Source organism: Carcharhinus amblyrhynchos, chromosome 22, assembly GCF_965287045.1.
Source record: "Carcharhinus amblyrhynchos chromosome 22, sCarAmb.v2.hapA, whole genome shotgun sequence".
NCBI classification, from domain to species: domain Eukaryota; kingdom Metazoa; phylum Chordata; class Chondrichthyes; order Carcharhiniformes; family Carcharhinidae; genus Carcharhinus; species Carcharhinus amblyrhynchos.
In genome coordinates this window covers 39787573-39795991 of record NC_137345.1, presented here as the reverse complement: position 1 = coordinate 39795991, position 8419 = coordinate 39787573, and positions in this window count along the sequence as shown.

Here is an 8419-nt window from a genome sequence, read left to right as displayed (position 1 = left end):
AAGGAGGTCATACGACCCATCAATCCTAACCAACAACAATGCCATCCAGATCCTATCCCCATAACCCCATGCATTTACCCCACTACACCCCCCCAACACTAAGGGGCAATTTAGCATGGCCAATCAACTTAACAAGGAACAAACAAAGAAAGTTCAAAGAACCCAGACTACAGACAGACTGACAAAGGTGAGCAAATGCAATCCATTGGGCGGGATTTCATAGCCTCTCTCAACCCAAGACCAGAAGATCCCACCGGAGGTCAACGGATCTTCCCATTGTCCGCCCCTCATCCATTCCAATTCCCGTGACGGGCAGGACGGTAAAATTCCAGCGATTTGTCTACTTTCTACCAAATCTGAGTCTGTGAACAATTCCTCATTCAATGACTATCCGTTAATGCGAATGAATTTGTTATGTATTGTAAACCAATACATCCCGATAAGTCACCTGACACATAGTGATGTTATCAGGGACATTCACTGATTATTCCTCTCTGCCATCCTGGACTATAAGGAGCATCTATCTAATAAAGCTCCACTCACTGCATGACGATATTTTCATCTTTATGCTGTATATGTAGCTAACCACATTAATATATAACAGAGCTAAATAAAGACACCAGACAGAGATAGTAAACTTTTCCTGATGGTGTTTACTTTTCTTTTGTATTTTCCCAGCTTGATTTTCATTCATTAAAGCTCTGGCACAGTTACATACAACATCCTTTATGTTGCAGCTTGTCCACAGCAGTTTGTGTTGCATAAAACTTGGAGATTTTCAGAACACCAGTGTACCAGGCACAGAAAATGTGACTTGAAACAGAGCCCAGTCACTTACCAACAATTCCATTCTCAATTCCTCCTTCACTCTCCTATCTGTTTTAATGCTGCCATCTTCCGCACCAATCTTTCTAATGTGTCTTCACTTTCCCCTCACCATAGAATCTCCTCCACTCTGGTTGACAGAGCCACGGGCCACTAGGAACAGGATGGTTGCCGGATTATTTGCTCTGGCTATAAATGCAATTATCTGTGCTTTTGAAGTTTCTAAAGATTGTGTGGTCCACAGCGAGAGACCTGGTTGAGGTTGGCAGAGCCCATGGCAGTGGCATTCATTGCCAAAAACTGCTACACCTTGTGTGTGACACCAGCAAGTACAGCTCTGTCATCAAACCCTCCAAATAGATACAGAACCAGACCTGGGCATTTATCTTTAAGACAATCTGCAATGGAGATGCCACATCCAGCAGATAATATCCAGGGCAAACAGGGGAAAAATTTACTATTGAAACTAAAATATCAGAATTACAGCTTATCAAACATTTATTAATCCAATCCTGGAGTATATAAATTGTGTATAAGATCCTTACGTGGTGAGCGGTATAAATACCATTGAAGCAAAGCAATTCCTGGCTTGGGTCACTGTCTGTGTGGAATCTGCACATTCTCCCTGTGTCTGCGTGGGTTTCTCACAGGTGCTGCGGTTTCCTCACATAGTCTGAAAGACGTGCTGGTTAGGGTGCATTGGCCATGCTAAATTCTCCCTCAGTGTACCCGAACAGGCACCGGAGTGTGGCTACTAGGGGATTTTCACAGTAACTTCATTGCAGTGTTAATGTAAGTCTACTTGTGACACAGGCGCTGGGCAAAATATACACTACTACAAATAGGTTTGAGATGAAACATCCCGAGGGCTTGTTTATCGTGGCCAGGGACTTCAGTCAGTCCAAGCTCAAGAACAAACTACCAAGTTACCACCAACACGTGTCCTGTTCCATCAGAGGCCCAAACATCTTAGACCACTGCTACACAAATATCAAACATGCCTACTGCTCTATCGCCCTTTAGCAAATCAGATCACAAGGCTGTGCTCCTGCTCCTGGCTTATAAGCAAAAACTGAAGCAGGAGAATCCATCAAAGAAAGTCATGCAATGTTAGTCTGAGGAATCGGATGGTCTACGGAGCTGCTTGGAGTCGGTGGACTGATCAGTATTTAAAAACTCTGTGGCCAGCCTGAACGATACGCCACTACAGTAACTGACTTCATTAGTAAGTGTGTAGAAGACTGTGTGCCAAGGAAGCAAATCCGTGCGTTCCCCAACCGGAAACTATGGATGAACAGGGATATCCACTGCTTGCTGAAGACCGGGTCTGAGGCATTCAAGTCAGCCGACACAAGAAAGCCAGATATGATCTAAGGAGATTTGTCAAGGATGGATGTTTTGGATCAAAAGACAATACCAGACTAAACTAGAATCCCAGGCTAGCCACGCAGACCCCCATCGATTGCGGCAAGGTCTGCAAGACATAACAGGCTACAAGATGAAGGCATGTAAAATCACCGGCTCCAACACACCCCTCCCTGATGAGCTCAGTGCATCCTACGCCTGTTTTGAGCAAGAGGTCAGTGAGGGCATCCCCTCCACCCTGGGAGGCTCAGATGAACCTGTATCTGGGGTCACTATTGCAGATGTCAGAACAACTCTTTCAAAGGTCAACCCAAGGAAAGCCACTGGCCTGGATGGGGTACCGGGACAAGCACTCAGATCCTGTGCGGATCAGCTGGCGGGGATATTCACAGACAACCTCAACCTCTCTTTCCAACAATCTGAGGTCCCTGCCTGCTTCAAGAAGACAACCATCATCCCGGTACCTAAAAAACACCAAGCGGCATGCCTTAATGACTATCAGCTGGTGGCCCCGACATCCATCATTATTAAATGCTTCGAAAGGTTAGTTACGGCATGAATCAATACAGATTGCCTAGCCCGGCGATAGGTCCACAGCAGAAACCATTCCTCTGGCTCTGCACTCAATCCTGGAACACCTAAATAACAAAGACACCTAGATCAGACTCCTATTTATTGACTACAGCTCAGCCTTCAACGTTATGATTCCCACAAAACTCATCTCCAAACTCCTCGGCCTGGGCCTCGGCACCTCCCTCTGCGACTGGATCCTGAACTTCCGAACCCACAGACCACAATCAGTAAGGATAGACAACAACACCTTCTCTACGATCATCCTCAACACCGATGCCCCACAAGGCTGTGTTCTCTGCCCCCTACTATACTCCTTATACACCTATGACTGTGTGGCCAAATTCCCCTCTGGCTCAATTTTCAAGTTTGCTGACAACACCACTGTACTGGGTCAGATCTCAAAAATGAAGAGACAGAGAACAGGAATGAGATGGAGAATCTGGTGAACTGGTGCAGCAACAATATTCCCTCCCTCAATGTCAACAAAACAAAGGAGATTGTCACCGACTTGAGAAGTGTAGAGGAGAACATGTCCCTGTCTAATCACTGAGGATGAAGTAGAAAGAGTTGAGAGCTTCAGGTTTTTAGGCATCCAGATCACCAACAACCTGTCCTGGTTCCCCCCCCCCATGCTGACACTATAGTTAAGAAAGCCGAACCAACGCCTCTACTTTCTCAGAAGACTAAGGAAATTTGGCATGTCAGCTACAACTCTCACCAACTTTTACAGATGCACCATAGAAAGCATTCTTTCTGATTGTATCACAGCTTGGTATGGCTCCTGCTCTGTCCAAGACCAAAACGAACTACAAAAGGTCATGAATGTAGCCCAATCCATCACACAAACCAGCCTCCCATCTACTGAATCTGTCCACAATGGCAGCCGGTACAATTAAGGACCCCGTGCACCATGGACATTCTCTCTTCCATCTTCTTCCATCAGGAAAACGATACAAAAGCCTGAGGTCACTTACCAACCGACTCAAGAACAATTTCTTCCCTGCTGCTGTCGGACTTTTGAATGGACTTACCTTGCATTAAGCTAATCTTTCTCTACATCCTAGCTATGGCTGTAATACTACGTTCTGCACTCTCTCCTTTCCTTCTCTATGTACGTAATGCTTTGCCTGTGTAGTGCACAAGAAACAATACTTTTCACTATATACTAATACATGTGACAATAATAAATCAAATCAAATCAAAAAAGTAATCAGTAAACTTTTAAAACTTTAAACGCTGCATTATTCTGCACCAGTCTGCATTCTGCAGTCAGTGTGGAAAATTTCCATCCTGGACCAAAGATTTGGAATGGGAATCGCTCCAACAAAAGAGGGTCAAAATCTTCTATAGGATATGGAATGGACTATTGGGAATGGATAGAAACAAGTCCTGGTATCTCCCGTGTCCCCCCCCCTGCCCCCACCACTGCCCCTCACCCCGACCCCCCCCTCAGTAATGACAAAACACAAGGTAACCATCCACACAAACTACAAAGAGCATTTGTTTCCAGGACAACGTATCAACAATCCGTCTTCCCAAGGACAATCCCACATTGTAAAATTCAATATGAATACTGGAATCGGAAACAAAAACCAAAAATGCTGGAAAATCTCAGCAAGTCTGCCAGAGACAGGGCATGGAGGGAGAGAGGGGGCGAGGAAGGGAGAAAGAGGGTGACAAAGGGAGAGAGGGGGTGAGGGAGGGAGAGGGGGTGAGGGAGGGTGAGAGGGCGCAAGGGAGGGAGAGAGGGGGTGAGGGAAGGAGAGAGGGGGCAAGGAAGGGGGGGCAAGGGAGGGAGAGGGGGTGAGGAAGAGAGAGAGGGCATGAGGGAGCAAGAGAGGGGGTGAGGGAGGGAGAGAGGGGGCAAGGGAGGAAGACAGGGGGCGAGGAAGAGAGATGGGGGTGAGGGAGGGAGAGAGAGAGAGAGAGTGAGGGAGGCGAGGAGAGACGGGATGGGGGTGGGACGGGGTAGAGTGGCCGGGATTCTCTCCATCAGTGTAGAGAGAGAGAGAGAGAGCAGAAGTAAGGTTTTGAGTCAGGATGAGCCTTTGTCAGAGCCATGATGGGATATTTGCCAAATGGAAATAGTCTCAGTCTCAATATTGGGAATCCTCACAGTCTTTTATTAAATTATTTCCATGATCAGGACTATAATCTCAGCAGTTTGTGACTGTTTTAAGGAACCCTCCCAATATGAATGTTGCCAGGATGTGGATATGAGTCTGTGATATCGACACGCCTACAGCAGAAACTGAAGCACAAGATGAAAGAGTTTTTGGTCATTTTAAATTTTGTGTTGAAATACATCACTTCCCATCCGCCTGGGAGAAAGGTGCTGATCTTCAGTTGAGAAGTTTGCAGGTGTCTGGGGTAGCCCTAGACCCTGAGGGCCCAGCTTCACCCTGGCCTGGCCTGTCTGGGCTGGCTGGCTGGCTGGCTGGCAGACAGCAGCAAGGGCATGGGCAGGGTGCCAGGAGTTGGAGTAGGCAACCATCAATCTGAGAGGGTTCATTGGCTTTCTATTCAGCGAGCAAGTGGGAGGTGTGTGCAATGGATGCAAAGTTTGCAACAATGAGGCGAAGCTTCTGAATGTTCCGGGTCAAGTATTATTGACAGGAATTATTGGTAGGTCAGTGATGGAAGTGTGGTGAATGAGCGATGGATGAAGCTGGTGGTATGCTGTGAACTCGTGCATCTTGATAACTTGTGTTATTGAGCTTCTTCCTGAGTTTTGATCTTGGCAGCGCAGTCCTGGCACAGGTCTCTTCTGTTGGTTTTCCCACTGTCTCCCAAGCATGTGTCTGAAGGCCTGTTTGTGGATATAGGCTGCCTCTTCTTCTCTCCATCTTGCTGCAGGGCATCCCAGTGTTTTGTCACTAAATCTTGGTAATTTCTTTCTCAACCATTACCACAAAATGGGACACTATTCTGGAAGGTGTCCTTGCAGCCGCGATGAACCTCCCCATTGAGATGCAGGCTGCCTTTCAGCAGCTGACGTTACTGAGTGCTCCAGGGCAGCTTGGGTAGCACAGGCCAGAAAGGCTGCTACCATTTTAAAACATGTTTAACTTGGCACAGGATCAGTGAGCACCTCATTCTCCAGGGAGGAAAGGGGGAGTTTATCCAATTGAACCTCTGTACATTTTCAAGCTCTCATCACTGGACAAGAGTTGAGATTGAACATAGAACATAGAACATTACAGCGCGGTACAGGCCCTTCGGCCCTCGATGTTGCGCCGACCAGTGGAACCAATCTAATGACCCTCTAACCTAAACTATTCCAATGTTATCTATACGCCTATCCACTGACCATTTGAATGCCCTTAAAGTTGACGAGTCCACAACTGCTGCAGGCAGGGCATTCCACACCCTTACTACCCTCTGAGTAAAGAACCTACCTCTGACGTCCATCCTATAATTACCACCCCTTAATTTAAAGCTATGTCCCCTCATGTTAGCCGTCACCATCCGAGGAAAAAGGATCTCACTATCCACCCTATCTAACCCTCTGATCATCTTGTATGCCTCAATTAGGTCACCTCTCAACCTTCTTCTTTCTAATGAAAACAACCTCAAGTCCCTCAGCCTTTACTCATAAGACTTTCTCACCAGGCAACATCCTGGTAAACCTCTTCTGCACCCTTTCCAATGCCTCCACATCCTCCTTTATAATGCGGCGACCAGAACTGTACGCAATACTCCAAGTGCGGCCGCACCAGAGTTTTGTACAGTTACAACATGACCTCACGGCTCCAAAATTCAATCCCTCTACCAATAAAAGCTAACACACTGTATGCCTTCTAAACAACCTCATCAACCTGGGTGCCAACTTTCAGGGATCTATGCACATGTATGTTCTTATGTGCTTAGCTGCTGCTTTTCTAATTCATTCAGGTGATGTGGGTATTGCATTTAAGGTTGAGCCAGGTTACCCTTGAATAGAGTGGTTTGTTAGGCCATATCGAAGGTATTATGAGTCAATGATAATGAACCAGATCAGTGTGTTACAGGGGGATCATTCTGTTAGTCTCTGAATCATTGGGTAAGAACTCAACAGGGGCTGACAATGCTCAATACATAAATAAGTCAGTCAGGGTCCACATTAAATTCGAATCAGAGTGGTGTTTAGTAAAGCGCAATGTTGGTGGGCACTTTACAGTCTTTCTGTATTATTTATGCTTCTTGCATTTAATCTATTTTTAATAAAGTAGAGATTGTTGGAGCCGACAGCACCTTAAATATTAAACATAATTACTGCTTTCGGTGTAAGTGCTTCATCAGAGTGAATCTGTTTGAGTTTTGCATTATTTATGTGGATTACAGTCTATTGTGATACCATTTTATTTCATTGTTTCAATGAACAAAGAACAGCACAGGAACAGGCCCTTCGGCCCAGCAAACCTGTACGGCTACCTGGGTCCTATCCCTCTATTCACCTCCCGTTCGTGTGTCGATCAAGACACACCTTGAATGTTGCTAACGTGCCTGCTTCCACTGGCAACACATTCCAGGCACCGACCACCCTCTGTATGAAAAACATTCCCCACACATCTTCCTTAAACTTTCCCCCTTCACCTTGAACCTGTGCTCTTTTGTTGACATTGAGGGAAAAAGCCTCTGACTATCCACCCTATCCATACCTCTCATAATTTTGTAGACCTCTATCAGGTCACTCCTCAGCCTCTGTCTTTCCAGTGAAAACATCTGGTTTTATCCAACCTCTCCTCATAATCAATACCCCCAGACCAGGCAACGTCCTGGTAAACCTTCTTTGCACTCTCTCCAAAGCATCCACATCCTTCTGTTAGTCTGGCAAATCAGAACTGCACGCAATACTCCCTGCACTGATCTATGTGGAACACCACTAGTTACCAATCTCCATTCTGAAAAGCATCCTTCCAGCCTTCTATGACCAAGCCAGTTCTGTATCCATCTGGCCAGCACAGCCTGGATCCCATGGGATCTTACCATTTGTGCCAGCCTGCCATGAAGGACCTTGTCAAATGCCTGACTAAAGCCCATGTAGCCAACATCCACTGCCTTTCCCTTATCAATTATTCCTGTCACCTCCTCAAGAAACTCAATGAATTGGTGAGACATGACCTTTCCCGTACAGAGCCATGCTGCCTGTCATTAACAAGCCCATTCGCTTCCAAATGTGAACAAATCCTGTCTCTCAGTATCTTCTCCAAAAGCTTCCCCACCACTGACATCAGGCTCACCGGCCTATAATTACCCAGATTATCTCTGTTTCCTCTCTTAAAGAAGGGAACAATATTGGCCATTCTCTAATCCTCTGGAACCTCACTTGTAGCCAAAGAGGATGCAAAGCTATCTGTTAAGGCTGCAACTAATTCCTCCCTGGCCTCCCTCAATATCCTGGGATACATCCCATCTGGCACTGGGAACTTGTCTATCTGAATGCATTTTAAGTTACCCAACACTTCCTCCTTTATTATATTGACCTGCCTAAGACTATTTACACACCCTTCCCTAACCTCAACATCCCCCCTACCTCTCTCTCTGGTGAATACTGATGCAAAGTACTCATTAAGGATCTCACCCAGTTCCTATGGCTCCACACATTACCTCTCTCATTTATCCTCAAGTGGGCCTACTTTTTCCCTCTTGCTCCTAATAAATGTATAAAATAGGA